The 17028-nt window shown below is 42.7% G+C and overlaps 1 pseudogene; it reads left to right on the top strand.

Moving 5' to 3' along the window:
• The first annotated feature begins 570 nt into the window (after positions 1-570).
• Positions 571-7777, top strand: LOC142047698 (olfactory receptor 10A2-like; annotated as a pseudogene).
• The last annotated feature ends 9251 nt before the right edge of the window (positions 7778-17028 follow it).

Here is a 17028-nt window from a genome sequence, read left to right as displayed (position 1 = left end):
TTAAAATGCAGATGTTGACAGGATATCGCTGGAGTGGTGATTGTATGTATGATGAATTAAGAAATGAAAAATTAAAAGTTAAGGTGCCAGCCCTGAATTACACCCCAACATCAATTGGCTGGAAGAATGACTGGAGTGAAATGGCTGTGACGCCGAGGCAAACAATTGCAATCCCCACTCAAGCGCCAAAGCACACCAGAAGAGGGTGAGGTATGCGACTTGCTGAGACAGATACATCAAAACGACATTGCTGCCAGAGGAACCGAACGATCAGCCATGATATGTCCTTACTGAATAGATATGCCTGAGTGGAAGAGATCTTCTCTGTACTAGGTCTGAATGTATATTGAGCAGTTGGTTAAGGTTTGTTATAACGCAGTACTATTAATATAGTTATCATTATCACTTCAAAGTAGACAAGCCACTGATGAGGGATATTATGCCATACTAGGATCACATCGCAGAGTCAGTTAAGTGATAAGACTTGAGTCTATGACTTCCTGCCAAGAACACTAGGGTCACTGTTAGAACTTTAGGTGTGGTTTGCCACTATCCTTCAAGTAAGCCAGAATGCCTATGTGGCATAGCATCGCTGATAAGATGTGGCAAGTCTATGTCCTCATTGCTTCAGGATACCTGGCCAGTGAGTGTGTAGGATTTGAGCAAGGCTCCAGCTGTAATATGGATATAACTCATAGCAGATACTTAGCGTTGATGACTTGTGTAACGAGATTCATGATGTGTGAGGCACTGAATGATGTTATAGCTATAACTGATTGCTTATCTGCGGATTCTTTTTTGTAAATACAGCAATAATACGGCATTTTGCCTTCTACCCCTTTAATAAAATCTGGCTTGTGCTTTATTCCCATTGGTATAACACAGTGGTTGAGCAAATCGTAAAAAGACAAAATTCTTAGCTTCCTAAATATCACAGGAGACTCGAGATTATTGGAGAATTGTATGACAGGATTGGAGGACGGCGTCAGTGGGGGAAAGTATCTGTGACAGCTGTTGTTTCCTTTTCTTTTTCAGGATGAAACTTAACCAGATACAGTGAGAAGAACGGCACGGCAATCACTGGATTCATTCTCCTCGGTTTTTCTGAACATTCCAGCCTGCGGCATTTTATTTTTATCGGTGTTTTCTGGTACCTACATTAAGTCACCTTGGTGGAAACCTATCTAATCTCTGTCCTCACATTGGTGACCCGCCCTTCATACCCCATGTACTTCTCCTCAGGAACTGTCCTTCGGGGCAAGATTGTGAATACACATCAGCCATTGTCCCCAATTTAAGATGGTTTAGGATCTGCTGTCATAAGGATAAAGACGACATCTCTTTCATATGGCTGTGCTATGTCAAACCTCTTATTTCACCTTCTCGCTGAAATGTGTTGCATACAGAGTGTATTTTTGCTTGGCGTCCATGGCCTTACTGGATGCGCTATGTGTTGTCCAAATATGCAGAGCCTCTGCTATTACACTGTGGTCGTCATATCAATGGCTGAAAATGCATGAGTGAACTGACTGTGACACCCGAGGCAAACTGAAATCCCATTACTCAAGCACCCAAGCACCCAGAAGAATGGGTATGGGCAAAGAACTGAAAGAACAATTACACCAAGCTATCATCGCTGGGCCATCTTCTGATTAAGCATCAACTTCAGTTATAACAGTGTTATTATCACTTCAAACGTAAAAAGCAGCGATGTGAAGAGGATCCATAGACTGGTACGAGAGATTAAATTCCTATAAAACAGAACCTAGAGACTGGAACATTGAATCAGTTTGCACATCCCAAACATGGGGGTGCACTCATAACCTTGAGAGTCATCCTCATGTTGGCTACCTGCCAGTGATTGGTTTTGGCAAGAGCAAAGTTTTCAGGCTGTAACTATAACTACCTTGTAGACTTTGATTGAATGATATGAGACTGTGTGAGAGAATGAAACTGTTTATATGACTGATTGCTTTTCGATATCTTTTTGTATTCACAGTAGTAATACGGCATTTTGCCTTCCCCTTAATAATCATGCGGCCTTTTATTCGATTGGAAACACAGGTTGCAGCAAATTGTAAAAAGACAAAATTCTTAGCTTCCTAAAATCACAGGAAGACTCAGATTATCTGGAGAAATGGACAGTGGAGGACGGCGGTGGAAAGTATTCTGTGACAGCCTGTTTTTCCTTTTCTTTTTCAGGATGAAAACTACCAAGAAACAGTGGGAAGAAACAGCACGACAATCACTGGATTCATTCTCCTCGTTTTTCTGACATTCCCAGCCTGTGGCATTTTTTTTTTTGGTTTCTGGTCACCTACATATCCTGTCTGGAAACCTTCTAATCATTGTCCTCACATTGACTGACCAGCCCTTCATACCCCATTGACTTCTTCTCAGGAACTGTCCTTCTGGAGATTGTGCTACACATCAGCCTCGTCCCCAAGATCTTAGGAATCTGCTTCTGGGGATAAAACCATCTCTTTCATTGGCTGTGCTATGCAAACCTACTTCACCTTTTTCCTTGGTGGTCAGAGTGTTTTCTCTGGCGTCCATGGCCTACGATCGCTATGTTGCAATATGCAAGCCTCTGCATTACCCTGTGGTTATGAACAGGAAGGTGTCCACTGGACTCGCTGCGGATCCTGGCTCAGTGGTCTCCTTGTGTACTTGGTCTCACCAGCATGATGGTATTCTCCCTACCCTTCTGCAGATCCCAGAGAATTAATCATTTCTTCTGACATCCCTCCACTGCTGAAGCTGGCTTGTGGGACACCTCCAGCAACGAAAGCTGTCTATGTGGCTCTGTTCTTTGTCACCTTCCCCTTCATGCTGATTCTCATGTCCTATGTCTGCATCATCTCCACCATCCTGAGGTCCCTCCAGGGGGGCAGGAGGAAGTCCTTCTCCACCTGCTCCTCACACCTCATGGTGGTTACTTTGTCTTTTGCTCTGTTTGCATTTATGTATTGAGCCCAATTCCTCCTACTCACCAAACACAGACAAGTCTCTCCTCTGTCCTACAGCGTCATCACACCCATGCTAAACCCATCATACTACAGCCTGAGGAACAAAGGTGAAAGGCGCCTTCTGGAGAATTGTGCAGAAGAAAGTATCATTGATAAAGGAATTTGATTGGTAAAGTCTCCAACTCAATTCTTTACGTCAACAGTGAAACACATTAAGGTTATATACTATGTTAGGCCCTTATCTGGACCCATTACCCGGTAATGAGCACTCACAATTTAATGGATTTAACCTCACATGGCCTCTGTCGCAGTAGGAAAATGCTATAATTTCAGTTTTAAGATGGAGCAATGAATCACAATGCAGTTTAAAAGGGTTTAGGTCCTCAATAGAGATAGTGCTAATGGACTTTCAGAAATGCTTAAGCAGTTTAGGCACCTAACTCCCATTCACTAGTACATTTGAATCCCAGTAGGCATTCTACTCACTTTAGTACCTAAAATAAATAAATTTGAAAATCTGTCCCTAAATTGTAAGGTATTAGACAGTGGTATTTAGCGTTGCTGTGCTCACAATTGCATGCCTCATGATTTAAGAGCCTAAGTCTCATTTCAAAAGGAATAAGCACTAGAAGACTAATCCCTCTGACTGTAAATGAGAGTTTTATCCTCTGAAGTGCCTAAATCCCTTTTGAAATGGACTTAGGTCTTCTAAATCATTTACGCAATTGCATTAGGAGCACGCAACACCTAAATAATTTAAAAATCAGGACTGTGTCTCCTCTTTAAAAAGTTTTACTCAAGGTCAAGATATTTAAATATTTAGGTTCTTAGTGGGATTTTCAAAATTCTAACACCATTGATTTAATATCCAAATACCTTTCAAAACCTGGCCTATATTTTCCCCATGGTCACACAAGAAAATCTGTGGCAGAACAGCTGTTAACATTGTCTCCTGAGTCCCAGACTAACACTCATAACATTGCAAACACATTCCTTTCTGGTCCATCTTTTGAGTCATATATATGTATAATTCTAGAGTATGGCCACTGAAATCAATAATGAAGCAGGGTAATTTGAGTGACATCACAGCTGTAGATCTGAAGCTAGATAGTTTGTAACCACATGAAAATAAGTTGGAGAGACAAAAAAGGAATGCATTAATTCTGGAGAGTGCACAGTGCACTCATCAGAGGTCTCCCCATTCCATCAATACTCTCCTATCCAAGATCAAGGAGATCCTGTGTGAATGAATTGGCTGCACAGGTTTTGAGAGACGTCTGGACCTAAGGAGCCTTAGAGAACATCACAGGATCTATCTGTGTCCACACCACACACTATTCAGGTTTATATCCATTACCCCGATCCCTGTCTCTTTCTTCTTATCATTGAGTGCAGATAAAAGTTTGCACATTGTGCCTGCTTAAGAAGTCAAAATTAAGCTATATATCCTTATCACATAAGGGACCACACTCTATCCCAAACCCAAGGTGGCGAGAGTAAGGTTACACAAGAATTCTTATCAGAAAATTTAATCCAGTCCAGGTTTATATGGTCTTACATATAGTGTGTTTACCTTCTATCCAAACAAATTAATGCAATACATGATTCTCAAGAGAAGTTAGTATCTCCCATATTCCTTTTCCCAAACCTATTCTCTAATAGAAAACTACATTTTTTCAACATCAGAAGAGGACTATTCATCAAAGAAGAAAAGGTAAACAATCTGCTTCTAGCAAGGAAACAGTAATTCTACACTACACCAAGAAGTCCAATACTGGCAGAACGTATTTTTCTGGCTTCTATTATCTAATAGTTCTGGCTTTTGATAGGTTGACCAAGATTCCAACATCAAAATTCGTATTCTTAAACAGCCCTACCAGGCTGTTTTGGAAACTTTTCTGACTTCAAGCCAAAATAGTGAGCAGTGTTCTGTCATTTTGTCACCTTCCCCTTCTTGCTGGTCCTCATGTCCTTATGCTCATCATCTCCTCCATCCTCAGGATGCGCTCAGAGGAGGAGGAGAAGTCCTTCTCACCTGCTGCTCGCACCTCAATTTTGAGTGCGTTCTCGGGCTCTGTTCCATATGATCTGAACCAAATTCTTTCTACCAACCAGACACAGACAAGCTTCTGCTCTGCCCCTCATGATCCTCATGCCCATGCCTAAACCCCATCATCTTACAGCCTGAGGATAGGAGTTGAGGACCTTCTGGAGAATGAGCGAGAAGAAGTTTCATGATAAAGGACTGTAGAAATGACTGTAAATGTCTCCAGCTCAATTTTTATGCGACAGTGAAACACAATAAGGGTTATATTCTATTTAGACCTCTATGTGCTCCTTACCATGGCAAGCTGAGCACCTCACAATCTTTAATGGATTTCTACCTTACATTCCTCTGTGCATAGGAAAAATGCTATAATTTCAGTTTTAAAGATGGCAATGAGGCACAAGCCAATGACAAAGTTTAGGGCCTCCACTATGCAGAATAGGGCCTAAGGGACTTTCAGACATGTAGCAGTTTAGCACCTAACTCCCAATCACCTAGCACATTTGTAAATCCCAGTAGCATCTATCTCATTTAGATACCTAAATAAATACTTTCAAAATCTGTCCTAAGACTTGTAAGATATTATACAAGCTATGGTCAGCTAATTGATTAGGCCCAAGATCTTATTTTTAAAAGGATGTGGCAAATTTCCTGTATTGTTCTCGCGGGTCTCGTGCTTTCTCTTCTCTGGGTAGGTTCAGGGCTATTGACTGCCTCTGAAACCAGTTCTTAATCACTCCCCTAGCTGCCTTGGAGGAGGGAGTGGAGAGGAAGGACCTGGCCCGCCCTCTATCCAGGTCCCAACCCAGGGGTCCTGTTTTGTGAACCCCACTTGACTAGCGTTTCTTCCCCTGGGTTACTTCCCTCTCATACCCGTCAGCTGGAAGGGCTTCTTCGCCTCTCTTCTATACAACTGGGCCCCTTACTAGAGTTGCTTTGTGCTCCAATCCACCGCAGCACTCCTCCAAACCTTCTTTTCTCTTATGACAAAACTTCTTCTCTTCTGCAATCTGCACTCTTCTCCAATCCAACCTTTCTCCTCTCAACACCACAACCCTTCTGACTGAAGCAGGAGGTTTATATCCCATGACTAGAAGTCATGTGCTCTAACTTGAATCAGGTGCTCTAATTGAGTTAGGTGCTCTAATTGGCCACAGCGTTTAGTTAATCTAAAAGCAAACCTTCCCCCTTGGCAGGAATAAGCCCCTAACAACACTTTAGTGCCTTGGCAAGCTTATTCAACAGGAGTAAGCATTAGGAGCCTTAAATCTCTGTGACGCTAATGAGATTTTGTCTCTTAAGTGCCTAAATTTCTTGAAAAATGGACTTAGAGACCTAAATATCAGTTAGATGTTGCCAATTCTTCAGCACATCAATGCCTAATACTTTTAAAAATCGGGGTCCCTCATCCCACGGGAACATGGCGTTGATACTTCATCCACCACTTGCTCTGGCCTCTGAAATTTGACCATTCTTCTGTGACATCCCATCCAGTGTAAAGCTGGCTTGCCGTAACACCACATCCCCAGATCTGGCATCGCAATCCTAACTAGCAGCACACTCATCAGGTCCTGCCCTCTGCCTCTCACATGCGGGTCTTACCATGATCATAGCACCTCCAGAAGATCCATTGTGGAGGGCAGGTGTCAGCCCTTTCCACCTGTGTCCTCTCACCTCTTCGATGATCGGCTATTGTCTATTTTCTGTACTGCTCTGCTAGCTTTGTACTCTACAAACTCATAGTTAGCTACTACCTGGCCTGGGCCAGGTTTTCCTTGCTGTCGACACAGTGATAATGACCATGCTAAAAGCCATTCATCTACAGCTTGAGGAGCAAGGAGTAAAAGGGCTCTGCTTGATACCTTGCAGAGAAAATTTTCTTCTAGAATCACCTGCGTGGCCTTTTCCAAAGGTACCCATTGCGTTAATGTAAAATTGGGTAGTCTAGAGCTAGTCATAATTTTTTTTTCATGAAAAAAGACATATATATAATAAATCAAAGAATACTTTATAAAACTGTGTTTGATTCAATGATTTGTTTCAATGGAAAAATACACTTTTTATTTATTTTCACACATCTTCTCATGTTTCTTTTTGTTTTCAAAAGCCAAGAAAAAAATAATCAGTTTTGGATGTTTCCCCACCCTGTTTTTAATATTCCTCCTTTTTTTCCCACTGGTTGAAGACTTGAGAGGAAGAGAGAAAAGTGGGCTGTAGGGTGGAAAACAGGAAGGTGTCCACTGGACTGGCTGCTGGATCCTGGCTCAGTGGTCTCCTTGTGTACTTTGGTCTCACCAGCATGGTATTCTCCCTACCCTTCTGCAGATCCCATGAAATTAATCATTTCTTCTGTGACATCCCTCCACTGCTGAAGCTGGCGTGTGGGGACACCTGCCGCAACGAAACCGCTGTCTTCATGGTGGCTCTGTTCTTTGTTACCTTCCCCTTCATGCTGATTCTCATGTCCTATGTTTGCATCATCTCCACCATCCTGAGGGTTCCCTCCGGGGTGGGCAGGAGGAAGTCCTTCTCCACCTGCTCCTCACACCTCATGGTGGTTACTTTGTTCTTTGGCTCTGTTTGCATTATGTATCTGAAGCCCAATTCCTCCTATTCACCAAACACAGACAAGTTTCTCTCTCTGTTCTACATGCTCATCACACCCATGCTAAACCCCATCATCTACAGCCTGAGGAACAGAGAGGTGAAGAGCGCCTTCTGGAGAATGGTGCGGAGAAGAAGGTAGCATTGATTAAAGGAATTTGATTGACTGTAAATGTCTCCAGATCAATTCTTTTTACGTCAACAGTGAAACACATGAAGGGTTATATATCTATGTTAGGCCCTGTCTGGACCCATTACCAGGGTAACTGAGCACCTCACAATTTTTAATGGATTTAACCTCACATTGCCTCTGTCCAGTAGGAAAATGCTACAATTTCAGTTTTAAAACGGAGCAATGAATCACAATGGCTAGTTCTGAAAAGATGTTTAGGTGCCTCAATATGGAGATAGGTGCCTAATGGGACTTTCAGGAATGCTTAAGCAGTTTAGGCACCTAACTCCCATTCACCTAGCTACATTTGTAAATCCCAGTAGGCATCTATCTGTATCTTTAGATACCTAAATAAATAAATTTGAAAATCTGTCCCTAAGATTGTTAAAGGTATTAGACAGTGGTATTTAGGCGTTGCTGTGCTCACAATTGCAATGCCTACATGATTTAAGAGCCTAAGTCTCATTTTCAAAAGGGAATAAGGCACTTAGAAGACTAAATCCCTCTGACTGTAAATGAGATTTTATCTCTGAAGTGCCTAAATCCCTTTTGAAAATGAGACTTAGGTTTCTAAATCATTTAGGCATTGCAATTATGAGCACAGCAACACTAAATAATTTAAAAAATCAGGGACTGGTGTCCTCTTAAAAAGTTTTACTCAAGGGTCAAGATATTTAAAGGTATTTAGGTTCTTAGTGGGATTTTCAAAAGTTCTAACACCCATTGATTTAAATATCCAAATACCTTTCAAAACCTGGGCCTATATTATTTCCCCATGGTCACACAAGAAATCTGTGGCAGAACAGCTTGTTGAATGCATGTCTCCTGAGTCCCAGACTAACACCATAACCATTGCAACACATTTCCTTTCTGGTCCATCTTCTGAGGTCATATAGATTTGTATAATTCTAGAGTATGGCCACTGAAATCAATAAGTGAAAGCAGGGTACATCTGATGTGACATCACAGCTGTAGATCTGAAAGCTAGATAGTGTTGTAACCACACTGAAAATTAAGTTGGAGAGACAAAAAGAGGGAATGCATTAATTCTGGAGATGCACCACTGTGCACGTCATCAGAGGTCTCCCTATTCCATCAATACTTACTCTATCCCAAGATTCAAGGAGATCCTGTGGGGTGAAATTTGGCTGGACAGGTTTTGAGAGACAGTCTGGGACCTAGAGAGCCTTAGAGAACCACAGGATTTATCTGTGTCCAGCAGCCACACTTAATATTCAGTTTTATATCCATTACCCCGATCCCTGTCTATTATCTACTTATCACTGAGTGCAGAGTTAAAGTTGCACATTGTGCCTTGCTTAAGAAGTCAAAATTAAGGCTATATATTCCTTATCACATAAGGGACCACACTCTATCACACAAGGTGGCAGAGTTAAGGTTACACAAGATCTCTTACAGAAAATTTAATCCAGTCCAGGTTTATATGTCTGTACATTATGTGTTTACCTTCTAGCCAAACAAAGTATAAGCAATAGCAGAATCTCAGGAAGAGTAAGTATCTCCCATAGTTCTTCTTTCCCAAACTATTCTCTAGAAACAATTTTTTATACATCAGGAGGAGCACATGGTCAAAGAAAGAAAAGGTAACAATCTGCTTCCTAGCAAGGAGAACATTAATTCTACAGCTACATACAAAGGTCCCAATACTGCAAGAAACTGATTGTTCTGGCTTCCTATTGATCTGAGTAGTCCTGGCCTTTGGTAGGTTGACCAAGATCCAAACCAAAATTCCAATATCTCAACATCCCTACACATTGTCCGCTTTGGAACCATTTTCTGGGCTTCAAGCCAAAATAGTTGAGGCAGTGTTCTGTTCTTTGTCACCTTCCCCTTCTTGCTGATGCTCATGTCCTATGTCTGCATCATCTCCACCATCCTGAGGATGCACTCGGAGGAAGGCAGGAGGAAGTCCTTCTCCATCTGCTTCTCACACCTCATGGTGCTGATGCTGTTCTACAGCTCTGGTGCCATTATGTATCTGAAGCCAAATTCCTTCTACTCACCAGACACATATAGGCTTCTCTCTGCATAACTGATCTCTCATGCCCATGCCTAAACTCCCATCATCTTACAGCTCTAGGATAGGAGGTGCAGGCCTTTCTGGAGAATGAGCGAGAAGAAGTTTCATGATATTAAGGATGTAGATGACTGTACAATGTTCTCCAGCTCAATTTTTATGCGGACAGTGACACAATAAGGGTGTACTATTCTATTTAGCCTCCTATGTGGCTCCATTACATTGGTCGTCTGAGCACCCCAATCTTTAATGGATTGTTATACCTTTACATTCCTCTTGCGTAGGAATAAATGCTCTTAATTTCGTTTTAAGATGGCAATCTGAGGCACAAGGCCAATTGACAAATGTTTAGGTTGCATTACTATGCAGAATAGGTGAACCTAGGGACTTTCAGACAATAGGTAAGCAGTTTAGGCACCTAACTCCATTCCATCCTAGCTACATTTGTATTAATCCCAGTAGCTCTATCTCATTTTAGATACCTAATAATACTTTCAAAATCTGTCCTAAGATTGTGAAAGATCATTAGACTAATGCTATGGTCAGCTAATGATTAGGCCCAGTCTTATTGTTTAAACTGGATGTGGCAAATTCCGAGATTGTTCTCGCGTGTTGTTCGTGCTTTCTCTTTCTGGGGTAGGTTCAGGGCATATTTGACTGTCCTCTGACCAGTTCTTAATCACTCCCCTAGTGTCCTTGGAGGAGGGAGTGGAGAGGATGACCTGGGCCCGCCTCTACTCCAGTCCAACCCAGGGGTCCTGGTTGTGAACCCCACTTGACTAGCGGTTTTCTTCCCTCTGGGTTACCTCCCTCTCATACCCGTCAGCTTGGAAGGGCTTCTTGCCTCTCTTCTATCACAACTTGGGCCCCTTACTAGAGGGTTGCTGTTGTGCTCCCAATCCACCGCGCACTCCTCCAAACCTTCTATTTTCTCTTACTGGACAAACTTTCTTCTCTTCTGCAATCTGCACGTCTTCTCCAATCCAACCTTTCTCCTTCAACACCACACCCTTCTGACTGAGCAGGGTTTATATCCCTCGCTAGTAAGTCAGTGCTCTAACTTGAATCAGGTGCTTATTGAGGTTCAGGTGCTCTAATTGGTCCTACAGCTGTTTATCTTAATCTAAAAGCAAACCTTCCCCTTGTGCAGGCAATAAGGCCCCCTGCTAACACTCTTATGCTGCCCTTGGCCAGCTGTATCCAGGAGTAATGCATTAGAGCCTAAATCCTGTGACTGTAGAATGAGATTTGTGTCTCCTAAGTGCCTAAATTCTTTGAAAATTAAGCTTAGAGACCTAAATCAGTTATGGTGTTTCAATTGTTCACGCCATCAATGCCTACTACTTTTAAAAATCAGGCCCTCCTCATCCCATGGAAAACCATTGGTTTGGATATTCCATCCCCACCATTCTCTGCTTCATGAAATGACCATTCTTCTGTGAAATCCATCCATTGTTAAAGCGGCCTGCTCAACACCTCCCGAGCGCGATTCGCATACCTAACGTAGCAGCACACTCATCATGTCCTGCCCTCCTGCCTCTCTACAGCTGGAGTCTACGCCTGTATCATTAGGCACCATCCCAAATCCCATTGGTGGAAGACAGGTTTCAGCCTTCTCCATCTGTTCCTCTTAACTCATTATGATCGCTCTATTCTACTGCTCTGATAGCATTATGTACTTACAATTCATATCAGCTACTCCCTGGCCTGGGACAGGTTCCTTTCCCTGTTCTACACAGTGATAATGACCATGCTAAGCCCAATCATCTACAGCTTGAGGAGCAAGGAGGTAAAAGGGGCTTTGCTGTGAACCTTGTAGAGAAAATTGTTCTTCTATTGAATCACCTGGTTGGCCTTTTCAAAGGTACCCATTGGCGTTACATGTAAAATGTGGGTAGAGTTAGTCCTAATTTTTTTTCATAGAAAAAGACAATTTTAAATAAATCAAAATACTTTCCAAAAACTGGTTGATTTCAATGATTTTGTTTTCAATGGAAAAATACAATTTTTTATTTATTTTCACACATCTTCTCATGTTTTCTTTTTGTTTTCAAAACCAAGAAAAAAATAATCAGTTTTTGGATGTTTCCCCTCCACCCTGTTTTTTAATATTTCCTCCTTTTTTTCCCACTGGGGTGAAAGAATGAGAGGAAGAGGAGAAAAAGTGGGGTGGAGGGGTGGAAATCAAAAAAAAAATTCAGAAACAAACATTTTAGTTTTTTGAAAAACAAAATGAAAAGAAAATTAGGATTCAAAATAAAACAAAAAATATTCTTTAGAATTTTATGTCAAAAAATTGAAAAGTTTCACTGAAAATTTTAAAAAGGGAAATTTTTCTTCAAAATTTTTAATCAGAGAAAGATTTTGATTTTATCTAGACTGAGATTTGCAAAGGCAGCTATTGAATATGGATGTCCACATCACAGAAATTTTAAAGGGAATTGGCAATTCAAATTGCTTACACACCTTTGAAAATCTAAGCCTTAGATTGCTTTAGGCCAGAGTTACTGTATGTGTGTCTGTACAGCATCTGGCACAGTGGAGCCCTGATCTCTCTTAGCATGGTTGGAGCTATTGGTTGCTCCTTTAATACAAGCAATAAATAGTAATAATCTGGAAGATAGTGAAATTATGTGTCCACATTTTCTCAGGGTTCTGGCTGAAAGTGGTTTGGTTGCTGTGATCTAGGACACTGTCTTCTGTCGTTTGATTCCTCTCATGGTCGAGGAAACAGGACTTTGTACATTTTTGTAAATAAACATGATTGCTTCAAAGACAGCAGGCTCTAGCATCAAAATGTCCTAACTGGAACAATCTGCAAGACCCTGATTTTTTGGCTAGCTGCTCAGGACAAAAGAGGTAATATTTAGAGCTGTCAATTAATCACAATTAACTCAAAACAAATTAACTCAATTAAAAAAATCGCTATTAATCACGGTCTTAATCTCTAGCCTGGTCTACACTACACGTTTAAACCGATTTTAGCAGCGTTAAACCGATTTAATGCTGTACCCGTCCACACTACGAGGCCCTTTATATCGATATAAAGGGCTCTTTAAATCAGTCTAAAGTGCTCACATTTATATTATTTATTTAATTTGTATTATTATTTAAATTACTAGTACTAAAATTAAATTGCTATTCTATTTTATTTAACACTGCGATTATTGTGTGATTTTTTTTATTCTCATGATTAATCACAATTAATTTTTGTAATAGTTTGACAGCCTAATAAAATCCATCCCTTTTCTGAACAGTTACTCCCAGACCTCAGTGATACGCAGCAGTGAGTCACCATGCATTGTTTCAAAAAGTATATATTTTCCTGAGCTTTCAATTTGTTACCTTGTGAGTATCACTAGATGCTCTTTTTATGCCGCAGTATCTCACTAGGAGGTCCCACTTACTTGTTTCTCCACTGAAATCCCTAAATCATTTCCATTATTAGAGGTTAGCTATTATTTTATCATGTGTATTACACAGTGTACAGGATCCCTGGTCATGGATCAAGACTCCACTGGGTGAGGTGCTGTACAAACACACGGATACAGATAGACCAGCAGGGGAGTACAAGCAAACAATACTGGTCTCCATAACAGGGAGTGGTCTCAACACCCCAGCAGCCTAGTTGTTGTCAAGTTTTTGTGCACATCACGGCAAAGGAGAGTTTTAAGGTGGACTTTGAAGGATAATGAGTTTGTTTTGCAGGTGTTTATGGGGCACATCTCCCAGAAATAAGAGAAGTTCCCTTCCACAACAGATAGACATCTCCGTTTTCCCACATCATTCCCTCCTACCCAGACACCTGATTCCAGAAAAATTATCACGCTATCCTGCCCTTCTCTTTCCTCTTTCATCCAATGGCCCCAAAGTATTTAGATACCAATTCCCACTAGAAGTCACCAGCGGAGGCTGAATTTGGAAGCCTCAACACAGGGCACAGCCTCTCACCACTGAGGTAAAGGAGTAGAACTGTCAGCTGAGTAGCAGTATCAGGCTGTTATCCTCCATGAAACCCAGCCACTAGAGGATGACAGCACACTAGGAGACCATGTGGTTCACTGGATTGATCACTAGGGCTGGCCAGAAAATGAGAATTCTATTTTGTGAAAAACAGAGGTTTCAAAATTTGTTTTCAGTCCACACTGGCATGAAAAAGAAGCCTTTCAAAAGAGAGTTAGACACACTCCAGATAGCACAGTGGTTAGGGCACTCACCTGAGGTGTGAGAGGTCAACGTTCAAGTTCCTGCTCTTCCAGAGTGAGAGGAAGAACTTGAAAGAAGGTCTCCCACATCACAGATGATAGCTCTAACCACAGGCGACTGGATATTCTGGGATAGCTCTGCCTCTTTCTTACCAGAAATTCCATTCTGGCCCTGAAAAACCTTCTCAGCCTTCCCACTGAAACTATCACTGAAACTGATATGCTTCTGCAAAACATTTTGGTTCGGTGAAAAGGTATTTTTTAAATGGAAAATGTTTTTTTCTTGAACATTTTTTGTTCAGTTTGATTGAGAATGGGCCTCAAACACAGGAGACCTAGTTCTGCTCCCCCCCTATATGGAAACTTTTCATTGCCATAATGGCAAAATGTTCTGTTTGGATTTTATCATTTCAGTGTGTTTTGTTCTGGGTTTTATATTATATTGAAATAGCAATTGGGATATTATATATATTTAATATTTTACATTATAGTATAATGTTTTGACTTTATCAAAATGACACATTTCTATCTTAGCAAAATGAAACAAACAAAAATTCCCCTGGTTCTGGAGCAAAATTTATCTGAATAATCATTCTGCAGGAAATTTTTGAATTTCATCCCAATTTGAGTGGGGAAAAACAAATTTTGTTTTATCCTGTGGAATGGAATTCTGTGTTGGCGACCATCTGTAGGCATGAACCTGATGCTTGCCCAGAAGGACACAGCATAGAAATCACATCCTGGCATCTGGGCTAACGTTCCATCCATGGGAGAGGCTGGGAGTGATCCTAACAGGATGGGGAAGCCCTCCTGAGATTTCTCTGCTCCTATATCCACCATGCACCTCATTTCTCTTGTTGGTGACCCTCCTCCATGTTCTCAACACATCAACTCCCTCTACCTCCTGCTGACAGCAAAGCCAAAGGCTCCCCATTTCTCCATCCCCCAGGACACGTTTTTTACCCTCAGGTGCTCAGCTCCTCAAGGGGAAGGGGAATGTGGCCTCTGCCAGAATGCCAAAGCAGGATATTTGGAGCTACCAGCCACCCAGCACTGGTGTGATAGACTCTGGATCACACACATGCTATATATACTGGATATCCACCAAGAGAAGGAAAGACCATGTCTTATAAGAGCAGTTCCCTCTCCTGTCTGTGCTGGACCACACCATCGCCTAGTATCAGCGGCAGGGCAGAGTCATGATCGTCCTGCTTGCTGACCTGATTGATTAACAGATTTCCGAGGTTAGAAGGGTGGCTACCATTGTGATCATATACAAGCTTGTCTGACCTCTTGCTGCATAGCATAGTGCCACATCTTCACTTTAGAGCCTCAACTTAATTCCTGTTTGAACAAATAGTCTGGAGTCTGGAGGTTAGTCTCGGACAATTCTTGGCCTCAACTTCCTTCTGTGGCAATGAGCTCCACCTTTGCTGGTGTCGCTGGTGTTTTTTTTAGAAAACTTTTGGATATTTGGAAATTTGGAATTTCTCGTGTGCCCCTCTTTGTGACCTTGAACATAGACACACACACTTTATTCTTTCTCTTTCTCCACTCTGTAACTTGTGAAAATGTTTCTCACTGTCCCCAAGTTCAGAGGGAGCTCCCCAGGGTAAGCAATGTCCATCTCTAATTATCATTGGTTTGGTGCCCTCAAAGGGGCCATGTGTACAGGGCTGGCCCCTTCACTCACCTGCCAAAATGCAGCCGCCTCTGGGTGGGAGCAGAACAGCAGCTGTTCTGGGATTAGAGTTAGTAGGAGAAGAAGGGAGAATCCTCTGGCTCACTATAATCATTTTCTGCTTTTGGGCGTCAGCAGGCATTGTGCCCTCGTCTCCTGTCAGGGGCGGCGTCTGGGATTTTTGCCCCCAAGCATGGCAGGACCATGCGGATCGTTCCTTGAAGCTCCTCGGGAGCAGTGACCCTCCACAGACAACTGCCAAGCGCCTGCCTGTGTTGCCCTCGCACGCCAGCAGAGCCCCCCCGCGCTTGCCCCGCCCAGGCACAACGCTGGGCGTGTGGGGCGCCTGGAGCCACCCCACGTTCTGTCCCTGGTCTGTGGCATCATAGTCTAAGTCTCCTGTGGGCTGTTGAACTTTGTCTCACTTTTCGGTTTGTGGGATTTGGACCCGTGTGCAGGTGCTGGTGTTGGCCTTGTATATGGAGGCAGACTTATAATTTGGTGGGTCCTTGTGGCTTTACTATGTAAGCAGAGTCAGATGAGCTGTCCCCTAATTGTGTGAATTATGGGAAGTGTGTGAAAGATTCCGGAATGTTGAAATGTCAAATATTTGAAGACGTACCCCATCCCAGATCCGAGCTGTGGCTGCTTTGTGACAAGATGACTACCTCCCGTTCGGTGTACTTGCTACAGAGGACATGGGTATCAAAACTCCAAGTGAGGAGAGGATGTTGGGACAGGTTGTATGTGTCTGGTGGTTGCAGGACTCCTGTGAGTGAGCACCAGTTTGCACCCCTCCTCTCTCCACTGTGGAATGTCAGAGGTTGATTCTATTCCCTTAGCTCTAGATACAGGTTGCTGAGTGAACACTTTGGCTAATGGTGACTAGCACTGGGCTTCCCCTACTATGTGCTGACGATTACTAAGAGCTTAAATTACTTGAAGCGGGCACTGAGTATGGTGCTAACTAGTGAGGGAGGCCTGAAGCTATTACTGCGGAACAAGCATACTGGCGAGTGGAGTAGTTTGTGAGAATTGGCTGGAGCGGACCATGGGACAGCTGGGGTGGAGCGGAGTGCTGGCAGGCGGAGTTAGCTTTGGGGCGTGTTTGAGCAGCCCACAGAGCGAGCGGAGCCGAGCAGGTTTGCAAGGGACACCGGAGCGCTTCCTGAGGCGCTGGTTGGAGCGAGCGTGTGGGCGGCCGGAGGGCGAGTGAGCAGTTGGTACGGCGGAGCAGTTCGCTGGAGAAGGCGGAAGCAATACCCACGGAGAGCAGGGCATTGGCCGGGACAGTAAGGTTGCCCCTTTCGCG

The sequence above is a fragment of the Chelonoidis abingdonii genome, chromosome 13, assembly GCF_003597395.2.
Source record: "Chelonoidis abingdonii isolate Lonesome George chromosome 13, CheloAbing_2.0, whole genome shotgun sequence".
Taxonomy (NCBI): domain Eukaryota; kingdom Metazoa; phylum Chordata; order Testudines; family Testudinidae; genus Chelonoidis; species Chelonoidis abingdonii.
This window is presented reverse-complemented; position numbering and strand designations above follow the sequence as displayed.